At 38.5% G+C, this 15,753-nt stretch overlaps 1 protein-coding gene across 1 annotated transcript in view; it reads right to left on the reverse strand.

Moving 5' to 3' along the window:
- LOC124160087 (high-affinity choline transporter 1-like) overlaps nt 1-15,422 on the reverse strand; it is a 215,605-nt gene extending 200,183 nt beyond the window's left edge. The window contains exon 1 of the mRNA XM_046535807.1: nt 15,179-15,422. The gene's annotated coding sequence lies outside the window, so the exon portion shown is untranslated. The remainder of the gene's footprint in view (nt 1-15,178) is intronic.
- Nucleotides 15,423-15,753: the final 331 nt, after the last annotated feature.

Consider the following 15,753-nt stretch of genomic DNA (forward strand, 5'->3'; position numbering starts at 1 on the left):
AAGCAAGAGAAGGGATAATGGAGGTGACAGAAGGTTTGGATGGAGTGAGTATTGAGCGGTGCTGTTGAATGTTGAGAACAGCGTCAGAGGGTAGAGGGTGCTGTGCATGAACTAGGGAGAGGAAGGAAGGAAGAGAATAGATAGTAGATTGAAAGGGAATTTATTGTGGGTTGAAGAGGGAAGGACATGAAGGAAGGGAAGGCTCTCGGAATTCATCTGAAGTGCTCATTGGAAACCTACCTTAATAGGTGGAATACTTTTAATGATAATATATTAATCAATTGTTAACGGAGGATTTAATACCATTGGAATGCAATTTTAAGAAAAACACAAGTTTTACATCCTCTCAACTCGTAAACTAGATTTCAAAATTTATGAGGATTTTTTGTAGATATGTATTAGTTATATTTCGCATTTTTGTATTGCTTCGATGAATGTGACGGTTTCCGCATTATCCACGATATCGCATGGGCTCATGTTATTTTTCATTATTTTATTGCGTCCGCATTGTCCATTACGAAGTCATTCATTCGCGAAGGAAATACGCACTCGGCTATTTCCTTAGCACTGTCTTTGATGATCGGGATTCTGCCTGCCTCCGATGATTCATATGCCCCCATCAATAAGACACTTCCTTTTGCAAATATCCCTCCACTACAAGATGCTCCAATTCTTTCTAATTTCTGCTTCCAAGTCCTAGAATTCGTTCCCCTACCATATAAAATGTTCTTCACGCCCACAATCGAGAAAAGGCAAAGTATTTTTTGTTTATAAACTGAGGAATAAATGCGTCAAGTTTTACTTTGAGTGGAACTTTATATTTCTGTATTAATCGTCATAATGTAAATTAGCTTTAAGTATAAAGTCTTCGACAGCTACCAAGGTGAACAGCATTCCTGTGTTATAGAGAGAGGTTTGTGGCCCATCCTCACCGCCGCGAATAGAGAGATGTTACTACCTATTAATTATCTATTCGATCATCCCCCCAGTGGATGTTGATGTTTTTTGGTGGCGGCATCTCCAATTCCAACGTGAAATGGCAATCGCTTCCCGCTTTGGCCCCGACATCCTTCCCGTCATGCTCTTCTCTTCCAACGCGTCACTTCCTTCCCACCGAGCATCTGACTCCCTCCTCTCTACATATCATCCTATCCTTTTTTGCTCTAATCATTTGCACCTCTCTCATTCGCGATATCTGTGTGCGTCTTTTTCCCTTCCCGTTCACTTTGCCATTCACTGTTTCATCGGACGCACCCAATCCCAGAATAAACCCATTCGTCCCGCAAAGTAACGATCACTAATGCCACGTTTGAAACTCTATTATCCTCGGAGGTTTACATGGCTCAAAACATGCGTGAATGCGTGGTGGTATACGTCCAGGAGTCGCTGGATAGCCAATGCTCACGTCGTACAGTCAACTCCAAAAGTAAATGTGGAAAGATCAGCCGCGCCACACCTAGGACCCAGCTCGAACCACGTCAAATTCGCATGACAAACTTTCGGATGTCGGCACTGCATTTGAAAAAAGACGCGGTAAGAGGAGTTGGGGGTGGTTGGGGTGGAAGAGAAGTGGGATGAGGAAGCTACGAACTGCGAGAAGTCCTTTGGTTTACGCCGTATAGTGTGAGTTGAATGGACACTACCTTTCGAGCTATTTTATCGGCGACGAAAATTCTTTCGTGGACTAAATACATACGAGCGAGATCCCAGGCAGTACAATCTTAGCCGGCATGAGTGACGAAGAAAGGCCTTAGAGAGGCCCTCGATTTTCCGATGCGTTGTGTTACGGGGCAACATCGCAACACTCGAATTTCAGTCCACTAATTCTATTTAAGCTCAAAAATTTTTAGAAAGGCGTCACTTATCCCTGCATCGAGCTCCAGATAATTTCTCAAAATATTTCTGATAGAGTGCTATTAAAATACTGCATAAATCGATTTTTGACGAAATGGTGAGAGAATTTTAAGGATTTTTTGCTGCAACTAAAAGTTCCTGACTGCTAAGAAGAAATAATTCGATGGCCGGGGGCGTGAAACAAAAAATCTTTTGGCTGGGGTGGTTTGGATTCGCAATCAGGAGTGATAGGTCTTAACTAATTCTTTGGATGTGAGAATTGAACGCAAGGAATTTTACAGCCAGCACAGCATTTCACCGTCCTTTAGGTGGGAGACTCAAACTTTTAAGTGCATTACTCTTACCTATTCGGATGCGATATCTAGCTGTTAGGTTGCATGCAGCCACAAATAGTAATTTTAGGCCACAAATTCGCTTCTGGACATTTAAATTTGTTTTTGCATTAAATAATGACAGGTGTTTTTACGTTGATAGATAAGTATTGTGGTGGAAATCATCGGTTAAATATTTCGACAAAACAAACGGAAAACTCTCAACTCACAATTTCTAATAACCATTTATTTTCTATTTTGGCGAACTATAATTATTCATGTTTTCATGCAAATGATTACTACAGTGCTTGACGTGTAAGAAGCGCAATGGTTTCGAATAATAAGAATGATAATAAAAAGACGCTCAGGAATTTTATTCAGCTTGATGTGCGCCATAAATATATTTAATCGGAATCGATGCTCTATCACTCTGTCAGTGGGATGGGATTTGGAAGCGAGTTTTTACTGGCCAAGATATTATGTGCCAAGTCAGCACCGGTAAGTGTGCTAGTATCTTAGTGACCAGACACCAAGTATATTGGAGTGATTGGGGAGATCCTTATGGCATAATCCTCTGGGAGAATTAACTTGACACCTTACGCGTTTACAGATGTGGGATCCTCCATAAGTCATGTAGGGACATAGTCCGAGAAAAACCCTATGATGAAAGAGAGTAAAGCGGCCTCGCTTGGGCTTGGAAGGCGTTTTATTTCACTTGCCAACCCTTCTTCCGCGAACCGGCAATCTAGCGCCGCGGCGCTACATTATGATCATAACATACTGTCAGTGTTTGGTCAGGTTAGGGAACTTGGATCCTAAAAAAGTATTTAATTGCTAAACGTTTCTTGAAGTTGGAATTATTCATAATTATGGCGGATCATGTTGGGAATATTATTATTGCTTTCCAAGCAAGCTATGCATTGAAAGCTTGATTATTTTTTTAAAGATATTAATTATTAAAAATACTATCGGCAGTTCAGTTTTAATATCTCGACCCTGAGAAATCAGTTGTCGGTTTTACTTTACTATGGAGTAGTTTGACTGATATTATGTGCTGTCACAAACATATATGCCGGTAGAAATGCACAATTTGCAGTTATTTATTAAAAGATACTCTTGATTAACCAACAGCTATTGAGAAATTTGTTGTGAATACAATTTTATGCAAGATTATTTCCGAGTCCCACACGCCTCTACGGAAAAAATGCAATGGTGCCGACACCAGGTTCATGTCGGTGGATACACTTTTCTCCTGATAACTTTCTCCTTTCCTGCCTCGCTACTCTCCTCCTGGCTCTCTACCTCGCTCCTAGCTTCGTCACTCGTGCCAGCTGCGATCGTACTGCCTGGGATCTCGCTCGTTTGTTTTTAGTCCACGAAAGAATTTTTGTCGCCGATAAAATAGCTCGAAAGGTAGTGTCCATTCAACTCGCACTATACGGCGCAAACCAAAGGACTTCTCGCAGTTCGTAGCTTCCTCATCCCACTTCTCTTCCACCCCAACCACCCCCAACTCCTCTTAGCGCGTCTTTTTTCAAATACAGTGCCAACATCCGAAAGTTTGTCATGCGAATTTGACGTGGTTCGAGCTGGGTCCTAGGAGTGGCGCGACTGAGCTTCCCACATTTACTTTTGGAGTTGACGGAGTTGACTGTACAGTCACTTTCGAAATTTTTAGGACAAAGTTAGTGGCGCCACTTCTGCTTCTCAAGAAAATTTAGTTTCCCTTACTCCATTCGTTTTCCTTGGTCACGCACTGCAAATATTTCGCTTCCATGTGAAGATATATGAACAAAGAGGAAGAAGTTACTTGCTAAATTTATCGTTTTTTTTCGATCTTTGATGGATTTAATGATTAATTTCGTGTGCATACTCTGTGTCCTTGCTCCGGTTTTCACTGCTGGTCTGATATTATGTATTACAAAAACCTAATCGTCAGAAGTCGTGGTGGCGTAGTGGAGTTAATGCGACGTCGTCATAGTAAAGGTTGTTGGATCGATTCCCCTGATAGGAATTAAGATCTCAACATTTTTTTTCCTTGGTAACTCCTTTTGTATTTAATAATGGGTTTCAAATACTTTAAATTCGCTGTAACCGTTACATACTTTTTTAATGGTAAATAGTAATATACAAGTTAAGAATTGGGCAAGGGTTGACATTGGTATCATTTTTATGGATTGCTAGTACACATTTTGAACGTTAGGGATTTGCAAAAGGGGTAACCGTAACCCGACGGTAAGGGACGCATTCAAACCCAGCGTTGGTATTAACTTAGTGATTTTAGATTGGCGATGAAGGGTCATACATAGCAGTTGACTATTGCATTAATTAGTTTAGAAAGCTGTTGATTATTATGATTTTTTGCCATGAGCTCCATACTTTTTCACCCGTCCCTTGAGGCGGGTGATATGTGTGTCATTATATGACGTCCAACTTGACTTACATACAGCAAATAGCCTTTATAATCATCACATACTACTTCATTTGGGTTTTGCGATGAATGTCTTTTCTAGTTTCCAATCAATGCAAAGATCCAACTAATTTGTCAGAACGGATTCATCCAAGTAATCGGCGAGCTGATAATGGAAACCTGTTGATGTTATACCCTATTGCGAATGCACAATCTAGAATTTTAACCAATGAATTAGAAGAAGGCCTAACAGCCCTAAGAAATAAAAAATATCTTAAGAGACCTCTACCCCATCATCAGCGCAAACCAAAGTACTTGCAATTTCCTCCCTTCCCGCCCTTCTATCACCTACAGAAAGGCACCCAATGTGCGCAAATATTCCGATCCTCCCGCCCCTCTCTCCCCCGCACTGCCCCCCTATCTTCTTCCTCCTCAACATGCAACCGCCCAAGATGCAAGTGCTGCTTCTTGTTTCGCTCCACCTCCCCACCAGTCATCAACAAATCTTCCTCTTCTCCTTTTTCCTTTAAATACTTCCTTTAATTCCATCTACCGGCTTTCCTACAATTACTGCCCTGCCTACTACATTGGAGAATGCACCACGGCAGTATCCATTCGAATGAACAACCATCGCCTCTCCATCAAGTCCAAAAAGCACAAAATATCTGTCCGTCGCATGTGACGTTCAGACCTTTGGCGCCTTTCGTTAAGAACAAGAGAAAGCCGATGCCAGCTTTCTCTACTCCCTATCTTTTTTAACGTGCTCTGAACGCGCAAGTGAAGTCATTTGTCGTTCGCCTTAACACAGTACTTGAAAGAGGATTCAAATATTGGCGAATTCCTTATTTCCGCCATCTTTAATAATGATATATATGCAGGGGTGCCGACTCATAAAAAAATATTGGGGAAGCCCATACCGGGGGTCTTGCCCAGGGAATTTTTATAAATAGTGCGTTTAAAAGTTTAATTTCGAAGCTCTATTTCAAATCCCTAGACTGAGGTTTGTGGTGATGAACACTGTGCTTTATCACCCGTCTCAAGAGACGTGTGATGAAGCATGGTGCTCATTGCAGAAAATCATAATAATCAACAGCTTTCTAGACTAATCAATGCAATAGTCAACTGCTATGTATGACCCTTCATCGCCAATCTAAAATCACTAAGTTAATACCAACGCTGGGTTTGAATGCGTCCCTTACGGGAATACTGTACATATGTAGTACAGTATTCCCTCATGTATGCATGCATGTAATTACATACTACACGCACCTACTTATCCTTTATAGCAGCGACAAAAACCAAGGTTATTCACGCGCGGGTCACTCGAATGGCTATTTCCACTTTACCTCGTTTTCATGAAGTAACCTTCTCTCCTGTTTGTTTTGCTTCCGGACAAAATCCTGCTCCACGGGGCCTTTGTATCCACTGATGACAAATTTACTGAGGGTGAAAGTGTGTCAAATCAAAAATGGCTGCGATTAAATACTATACAAGCCAAGAGTTGTAGTGTAATTGAAATCGGTTGAGAATTAGAAGCGATTCTAAAAATGATAAGTTCGATTGTGAACTGAAATGTGTAATTACGAGGCATTCATCTGATGCTTTGTTTTATTCTGAGCCAACCGTTTCCCATGGGATCATCTCACTCCGGGAAACTGCCCACGAATCACACTTTTCAGGCACAACTGCTGAGGGCATACGAAAAAATATGTTTTTCGTATGCCCTCAGTTCAAAAAAAGTTTCCTAATGCATTAATGTCCGTTCGTCAGACATAATTGTAAGATGTTCCCAACGGATACCTACCTCATGTAAAATTGTGTTCTTGCCTCTTGGAGGGAATGTGCACTGCTTCCTTATTCGCAAGTTAGTTTTGATGTTTTGGATGAAATTGCCACTCATATGCAACAAAGTAATACGCCCAAATTGTTTTAAATGGGTTATTTTGATGGAATATTTAATTTACTTATTATTATTATTATGGTATTCTACCGATCAAGGTAGGTTTATAAAGTTATCTGGGAGCCTCCCTTTCCTTAAAGCACTGCCTTCTTCAATTCACTGTAAGGCCTAATCGCTTTCAATCTATCTAAAAATCCTATTCTTTTCCTTCCCCTCCCTCGTTTCCCTAACATTCTACCCATTTTTTGGTCATATGTTAGGGAAGTTCAAGGTAAACGATCTACCGTATGTTCGCTGAGAAACGACAATGGAGATGTGTTGACAAGCAGTTACGATAAAGCCAATTTATTATATTCTTACTTCAAGAGCGTGTTCACGGAGCATTCCGAAAACTCACCCGAGACCGATGACAATCCCTGTATACATAAGATGCCAGCAATTGACATTAGTACGCTCGGAATAGAAAATATATTGAAATCGCTTAGTCCAAATAAATCACCTGTAGTCCAGGAAATGAAGCATTTTGGCTTGCAATTTTTTCAAACTGAATCGATTTTCTTGAAATTTCCACAATAAGTAGGGAATATACCAAGAATCAAAATCTATATCATGTCGACGGGCGCTTTTACCCTGGGGGTGGTTTTCACCCCAACTCGGGGGTGGAAAATTTTAATTATATTTTGACCACAGAAATCGATAGAAAAATAAATTCTAAGAATAAAATGTTCATTCCATTTTTTGCGTAAAACTAATATTTTTCGAGTTATTTGCGATTGAAAGTAACAGTTTTTTGACGAAAAAATCAACGATTTCAATCGCTTATAGGCAAATAACTTGAAAAGTATTAATTTTATTAGGAAATTGTGAATTACAAAACTGTAGCTTGTAAAAAATTGAATAAAAATCTTATTTTATATTTCCTTTATGACCGATTCGGACCGAGCTACAACTTGTTGATGGTTATCTATTGTTTGTCATATGCTAAATTTGAAAGATTCAATACCAAATAACGGGAAAAATGTAATTTTCGAGGAAAAATTATGTAATATGTTTAAAAGTGTTTTTAAAAAACTTTCTTATAATGAGAAAAAATATTTTTTATCATGAAATTTGTGTGAGTTATGATTAAAAATAAGATCAGTCCATACTTTTTTGTACGAAAAAATCAGTGAAAACAACTCCTTATTACCACACTAGACAAAATTGATCAATGCCCTTCAGTATTTCTCTTTATTTAAGTATTGTTAATTGATCCTAGAAGTTTTTTTAATTTACAACTCTAAATATTGAAAAAATTGGAGGAAAAAGTGAAAAGTCATTTTCTACAATTTCGTTAAAAATGCTCTTTTTTTCAAAATAACTGCAAAAAAACTGGAGATATTAAAAAATTCAAGGGTAATAAATTGTAGATCCTTTATTTTCAAATATTTTGGTGTGTTTTAATTTTCTATACAATAAATATTTGGTGAGATATTGATAATTAAAATCTCTATTTCCAAGGGAGCTCCACCTTATTTAAACCCTTAAATCCCTCCCCTTTCAAAATTAATGACTCGAAAAAAATTTAATTCACCTGACCTTGTAGTCAGTAAAAACCTTAAAAAATAAAATTTAAATGAACTTTCTATCATAAAAAATAAAGGAGCTATGTTTGAAATACCAATCAAATTTATTTTCGAAAAATTCGAAATCCACAATTCAGAGCATAATATTCCTCATAATCAGCATATACTTTGTGTACTTTACATTAGATGCTAACGACACACTCAAATTTGCTGCAAAATAAACGCACATACCCATAAGATGCATATATACATACACATATGTGAGTATGTGTGCTCTCGCTCACAGTGACCTGTGAGCATGCATGTGGTGGGAAGACTGGAAGCCATACAGTCTCCGTTTGATTGTGTTTCATGTAATGTCTTCATAAATGTACATTTATTTTTTTATGTTACCATGACGAAGTTTGTTTGTTTATCCTATTGTTATATCTTTTCTGTGCTGTGATTAAAATCATTAGAGAAAAAAGTGAATACATCATAAAAGGAGTAAGAAAGTGTATAAGAAGATACATAATGTGATAAATAATTTTTATTTTTAGGGTAAATAATTTTTTTACATTAACCTTCAATAAGGGTTGATTATTATGGGTTGAAACACCTTAAAATTATTTTCCAAACATAAAAAAATAATTATACAAATAATTTAAACTAAATTTTACCCGTATTCAGCTTTAAAAAATAATTTTTTAAGTTCCAGCTTTTAGGGGTAGTTTTCACCCCTAAAAAATAAAAGGCGCCCTTCGGCATAATATAGATTTTGAAGAATTATGGTATGATTAGTCTAATCCCAAATATTTATGGAAATCGATTCGGTTTGAAAAAAATTTTAAAGAAGGTATGATTAGTATAATCACAAATTTTTATGCAAATCGATTCAGTTTGAAAATTCTTTTTTACATTAACCCCCAATAAGGGTTGATGATTATGGGTTGAAACACCTTAAAATTATTTTCCAAACATAAAAAATAATTATACAAATAATTTAAACTAAATTTTACCCGTATTCAGCTTTAAAAAATAATTTTTTAAGTTCCAGCTTTTAGGGGTAGTTTTCACCCATAAAGAATAAAAGGCGCCCTTTGGCATAATATAGATTTTGAAGAAGGGGGTGATGATATGATTAGTCTAATCCCAAATATTTATGCAAACCGATTCGGTTTGAAAAAAAATTTAAAGGATTAGTATAAACACAAATATTTATGCAAATCGATTCAGTTTGAAAAGTCTTTTTTACATTAAACCCCAACAAGGGTTGATGATTATGGGTTGAAACACCTTAAAATTATTTTTCAAACATAAAAAAAAATAATTATACAAATAATTTAAACTAAATTTTACTCGTATTTAGCCTTAAAAAATATTTTTTTAAGTTTCTGCTTTTAGGGGTAGTTTTCACTCCTAAAAAATAAAAAGCGCCCTTCGGCATAATATAGATTTTGAAGAAGGGGGTATAAGTAGTCTAATCCCAAATATTTATGCAAATTGATTCAGTTTGAAAAAATTGCAAGGTTTTTCACTTTTATGAGCTTCATTTCCTGGACTACTGGTCCAGACGAAATCCCTTCTCGCGTATATAAAGAACTAGCCTCAGAAATTGCCCCTTACTTGCAGTTAATATTCAGTAAATCCATCAAGCAACACGAAGTACCTAATGACTGGAAAATCGCTAATGTAACGCCAATATTTAAAAGTGGAGACAAGGAACAGCCATCTCATTACAGGCCGATATCTTTAACGTCCATCTCTTGCAAAGTCCTTGAACACATCGTAGTCAGCTCGGTAATGAAACACCTAGACGCGCAAAACTTATTAATGGGAACTCAACATGGATTCAGGAAAAGCAGATCGTGCGAATCTCAGTTAGCGCTTTTCGCCCACGATATTTTAGCCTCCGGGGATGACAACATTCCAGTAGACGCGATTTTTCTTGATTTCAAAAAGGCATTTGATAAAGTACCCCACGGAAAGTTAATAATAAAACTGAAATCTTATGGTCTAGACGAAGATGTCATTTCCTGGATTATAGAATTTTTGAGCGACCGCGTCCAAAGAGTAGTATTAGACGGTGCAGTCTCCAATGAGGTTAGAGTTACTTCTGGCGTTCCTCAGGGTAGTGTCATTGGCCCACTCCTATTCCTTCTTTATATAAACCATTGGCGAAGCAGTGCAGAGTAAGTTACGATTATTTGCAGATGACGCTGTAGTTTACAGAGAAATCCGTTCCAGCAAAGATATAGATGAACTAACGAATGACCTTGCTGCTATCCAAGCTTGGTGCGATGCTTGGCAGTTAGAATTAAATTTGGAAAAATGCGTCGTAATGAATTTCTGGAAGAAGAATAACTCCCTACAACGTAGCTATATAATTCGTGGAACCCAATAAGGCAGTTGAATCCGTGAAATATCTAGGGTTAGACTCAATAATGATCTATCGTGGAATAAACATATTCGAGAAATAACCGGTCAAGCTAATCGTAAAATGGGTTTTGTTAAAAGAATATTAGGAAAATGCGACGACAAAGTGAGAGAAATTAGCTACTTTTCCCTCGTTAGACCACATTTGGAATACGCTGCCAGTGTTTGGGACCCTCATGAAAAAGGCTTAATAACAGAGTTAGAACGCGTGCAAAGAAGAGCTGCCAGGTATGTGAAAGGTCGTTACGATAGTCTTGTTAGTGTAACTGACCTCTTAGATAAACTCGGATGGGAATCTCTGTCGGACCGTAGATTGAAAAATAGACTAAACCTTTTAGATAAATTCAAGAGCAGTGTCTTTTCTGACGATGTTAACCATATCTTGCGGACGCCAACGTACTACGGAAAATCAGATCATATAAATAAAATAAGAGAGATAGATTGTAGAACAGACAGATTCCGAATGTCATTTTTTCCACGATCAATAAGAGATTATAACGGCAGCAATAGAACTCATAAATAGATTGCATGACTTGTAGTGTAGCCTACTAACCTATGTAAAACTTAATGCATGTTTCTGAAATTCTATTCTTTATTCTATTTCTAACAGCATATAGTAGTATAGTTTGTTATTATACGGGACGTTTTTTGGACGGTGTGGTGTGCATGTGGGAGTCCAAATGCATGCTGAATGCTGGTGATTGATCACCCCCTGCCAAACACTCTAGAGGTGGCTCGCAGGGTATTATGTAGATGTAGATGTACCCTCTAACACCTTTTTCAACAGCCCCTCCCCGATAAGTACTCGCTCCATCCATACTAGGGTGGTGCGAAAAAACTCAAGTTACAAATTTCGTGTCGCTATAGCGCGGAAAAGTTGCGATACGTTAATACAAGAATAACAAAAAAAGAATTATTAAAATTGGACGTCATCTTCCGATCCCGCAAAGCACCTGAAAATATGACAAAAATGAAAAAAATTGTTGTTTTTTTTTTTTTCGTTGGAAAAAATGAAATGAAATTAATTTCTTGTAACTCTATAACAAAAAATTATTACAATAGCATAGGTTATTATTGATATATGCATATTAATGGTTTTAAACTGTTATTACCGATCGCACCAGACCATTAAAAATGTATAAATTTTGCAATTTAGCCGGTTTTTCAGAGTTGTGTAATAATACTTAAGGTAATATTTTAATCTAAAATACATGTTCGATTATGCAGCTCTTCCTTTGTTTATATATGATTTAATTATACTTAAACAACCCAGAACTCACCGCAGAGAGGTGGCTGCACCTGTTTATCGCCTGATTCAATGAAGGAAGCTATTTCTTCATTAGTAATTATTCTCCTAAGAAGAGGTGGAGTAGATAATTTGACTTCATTCCCGTCAATCAATTCTATATAGTCAGTTACTTCGAAGTTCATGGCAGGAGTAATGAACTTTACGATAGGTTTGCCTCTTGGTTAAGTCTGTCGGCCTTAAATACTCTTTTTAGCCCTAGCTCTCTGATGTGCCTTCTGTAATAAAAAAACTGTCGCCATCAATACGTTCTCTGCGTGATCAAAGTTCAATAACAGGGAAAACTACCTACTTTCTTTTAACATTCAGGTATGTATCGAGAGGTTTCCATTGCTCTGTTCACACGAGTCATCTAGCATGTAAAATTGGTCCAGGATCACGGTTTGCTAAGTCATTTGGAAAGTCACCACTTGTGATTGCTTGACTAATGTCAATAAGGTAGTTTTTGTCCTTGCTCAAAATTTATCTATCAACTTGTAGAATTTCACATTCAATTGTTTGGAAATGCAGTTTGGAAGCTTTCCATAGCCATTCATATTAGTCCTTGGCCCACTAAATGATTTTTGGCCACTTTTTTCACCATCTAAATACTGAAAAATATGACAAAAGTAATTCAATGAAATGAAGTAACCCAACTGCCCACTGCAGCGGGTGTCATTGGTGTTTTACGAGCTTTCTAATAGTGTAACCTTTCCACCCAATGTTGATGTTCGTGCCAATACAGCAAACTAACTCTAAGTACTCTAATGACATTCCTTGATCAGAGAGATAAGATAATATGGAGACCACTATATCTTGAGCAGACCCGGAGCTTGGAGAAACATGACTCAAATACACAAAACCCGGTTCTTTTATTAGAGAATGGTGTTTCGCTATAACTGTCCGACAGTACTCCTTCAATTCAATTATTTCTATTACAATGGTATTGTATATCCTTCCGTCAAAGTATAACCCGTGTAGCTCACCTAAATCAAGCTGGATTTGCTGTAAGTCGCTTATAATATTTCTCTTTTCCCTTCTAATTCTACATCAGTCAATGAACTTAGAAGTATATTCTTCAGTTATAACACCAATATCCACAGGCACACTTGATGCTATAGCAGCAGCTGTACGATAAAACACCCCGTATTGAACACAATGAAAAGCTGTAGTTTATAATTTTACCCTCATTTGTAATGGGGATTTATATATTTTTGGATATATTAGGCATGTAATCTTCCTATTCAACAAATTTCTCCTTGATCGTTGAACTTTACGTTGCGTCATTTAAAACCTCAACATCTTCACTTTCGGTTTCAATAGAGTTAACATGCTGCCTTTTTAAAGTGCAATTTTGCCTTTCAATTCTAGTGGTCAGTTTTATAGTCATTTTTGATCTAAATGGCTAATTAAAACTTCACATAAATTATCCTCAAATAATTACTATAAAACTCTGAAAAACCGGCTAAATTGCAAAATTTATACATTTTTAATGGTCTGGTGCGATCGGTAATAACAGTTTAAAACCATAAATATGCATATATCAATAATAACCTAAATGCTATTGTAATCATTTTTTGTTATAGAGTTACAAGAAATTAATTTCATTTCATTTTTTTACAACGAAAAAAAAACAATTTTTTTCATTTTTGTCATATTTTCAGGTGCTTTGCGGGATCGGAAGATGACGTCCGATTTTAATAATTCTTTTTATGTTTTTCTTGTATTAACGTATCGCAACTTTTCCGCACTATAGCGACACGAAATTTGTAACTTGAGTTTTTTCGCACCACCCTAATCCATACCTTCTGTCTCCTCCGTATCTCATCTAAAAGCTGCCTCTCTTCGCCAACCATATCCAGCACTTCGTCGTTCCTTTTCCTCTCCGTCCATTTCACCTTCTCCATTCCTCTCCATACCCACATCTCGAATGCCTCCAATCTTCTCTCGTCCTCCTCCCTTAGTGTCCACGTTTCCGCACCGCAGAGAGATACACTCCAGATGAAACTCTTCACAAACCTTTTCTATGAACTCTTACATAACGATCCTCTCAGAAGCTCCTTCCTGTTCATGAATGCCTCTTTTGCTGATGCAATTCGCTCCCTGAAGGAAAACTTTCCATCAGGAAGCGAATTTGATCGGTCAATTTCTGAAAATTTTCTGCCAACGCCGAGGTTTTAACCAAAATCAACTTTGTGGGAATCCAACACTCACCCAGCCAACAACCCGATCTCAGCGTAAACGAAGGTGAGATAACAAAACGATACTGGCACACAAACTAAACGAGTGGGAGGACTTAATTAGCGCCCCATTGCTGTTTCATGCAATTAATATAAAATATTTCGAATTAAGTACAATATTCCATTATTTATATATGTACTACTAAGGGAACTTAACATGTTATTTACCAATCTATATTGTAAGCATTTGTATGCAAAGCACGTAAATGGCAATGATCATCTTTCTAATTTTAATGTTAAAGCGTTGCTTTTGGGGACCAAGGAGTCAATGTTTTAAAATGAGAGTATGCCACAGGTTGCTCTCCATTTTAATTAACACATCTTCCCTCTTTCCTTTCGTTCAGTTACGATGTCAACACGACGATCGTCCCCAATATTCACATCGCCTTATTCGAATCCATGGAAACCGGGGGATGTAAGCAAACAACTGACTCCGGTGATAATTGCTCACTTTTGGGCATAGCAATTCGCTCATCCACACACAACTTGAGTGTTCGTGAGTGATTGTGTTGGAGACCATTCCGAGCCTCGAGGAGTTTAGCGTGGGAGGTTTGATCGATGAAGAGTGATGGAAGTATGTACAACGCTCTCACATTCATTTTACTACGTTCTAACTGACGCTTTGGTCTCGGATGACGTCATGAGTTAAAAATCCAAGTTCGAGTGCGATACGGAACCGAAACTCACTCTTTTTAATGATTTTGGTTTCAAAAAACAAAAGCACTTATGATCCAACACTATTGCCGTACGCCACTTTATCTTATGCTGAATTACACAGCATGAAAAGGTGGGAATCGTTTTTATCGAAAATAACGCCGTCGTGCCATCTCCAACGCCTCGTCGGTTGGCCCACATCGCTGGACGCGCTTCGTTATTTTTAGAGGCCTGCGCTTTTTCTTGTTATCTCGGCCGGTCGCACTCTGCTTGGGGAAAAATGTGTTCGTTCCTTCCTTCCAACCTCCCAAGTGCCAAGATATACTATTCCACGAGTGTTTTTGCTGTCGATCAGTTGAGTTTGAGCAATTTCAAGTCGCCGTGTTTGATGTGCTACCCGCTTTTCACCAATTTCCGCAACTCGTGCAAAGGCAAACTCTATCGACAGATATCGATACAGGGTGAATCGATACATCATAAATGGAATGTCGTCCCACTATGTGTTTGCCCGTCGCTCGGGGCAACGGCAGCCTCCGCTACTTACCGCGTCGTAGATGATGGCGTTGGGAGCGGGCAGCGCCGCACAAACAGTTGACTCTCGCGTTCCGCGCGGCGGCATCCGCGTAGGTGCCCTAGGTCAGCCGGTGTGAGTCGTGCATGCGCACTAAATGCTGAAGGGTCGCTGAAAATGCTGACTCGAATGCTGATCTCGAGGAGAACGTCGAGAGCTCCACCAGCGAGGAGGCGACCGTCTGCGGAACTAGGGCGTCGTTTGGCGTCTTCCAGGGCGACGGGGAAGTATTAAAGGCTGGGAAGGGGGGAGGGACGCTCTCGCAGGATTATTTCCGGGAAAAAGGGATGGCGGGAGGGGGTTCCCATGCCCACCCCCCACCCCCCCCCCCCCAACCAACCAACACGACCGCTGAAAAGAATGCTCCCTTCCTTTAGAACGTGCGTTTGCATCGCGTGCGTGCGTGGACAAGCGGCACGCGACGAGGGCGCGTGACAGATGGACACTGGAAAATTAAGATCGAATCACACTGTATCTCTTTAAATGTCCATTGATCATTCAGCTGTGCTTTTTCAATGACAGGGTAAATGACTGCAAAAGCCACCATT

The sequence above is a fragment of the Ischnura elegans genome, chromosome 6 (genome assembly GCF_921293095.1).
Source record: "Ischnura elegans chromosome 6, ioIscEleg1.1, whole genome shotgun sequence".
Classification (NCBI taxonomy): domain Eukaryota; kingdom Metazoa; phylum Arthropoda; class Insecta; order Odonata; family Coenagrionidae; genus Ischnura; species Ischnura elegans.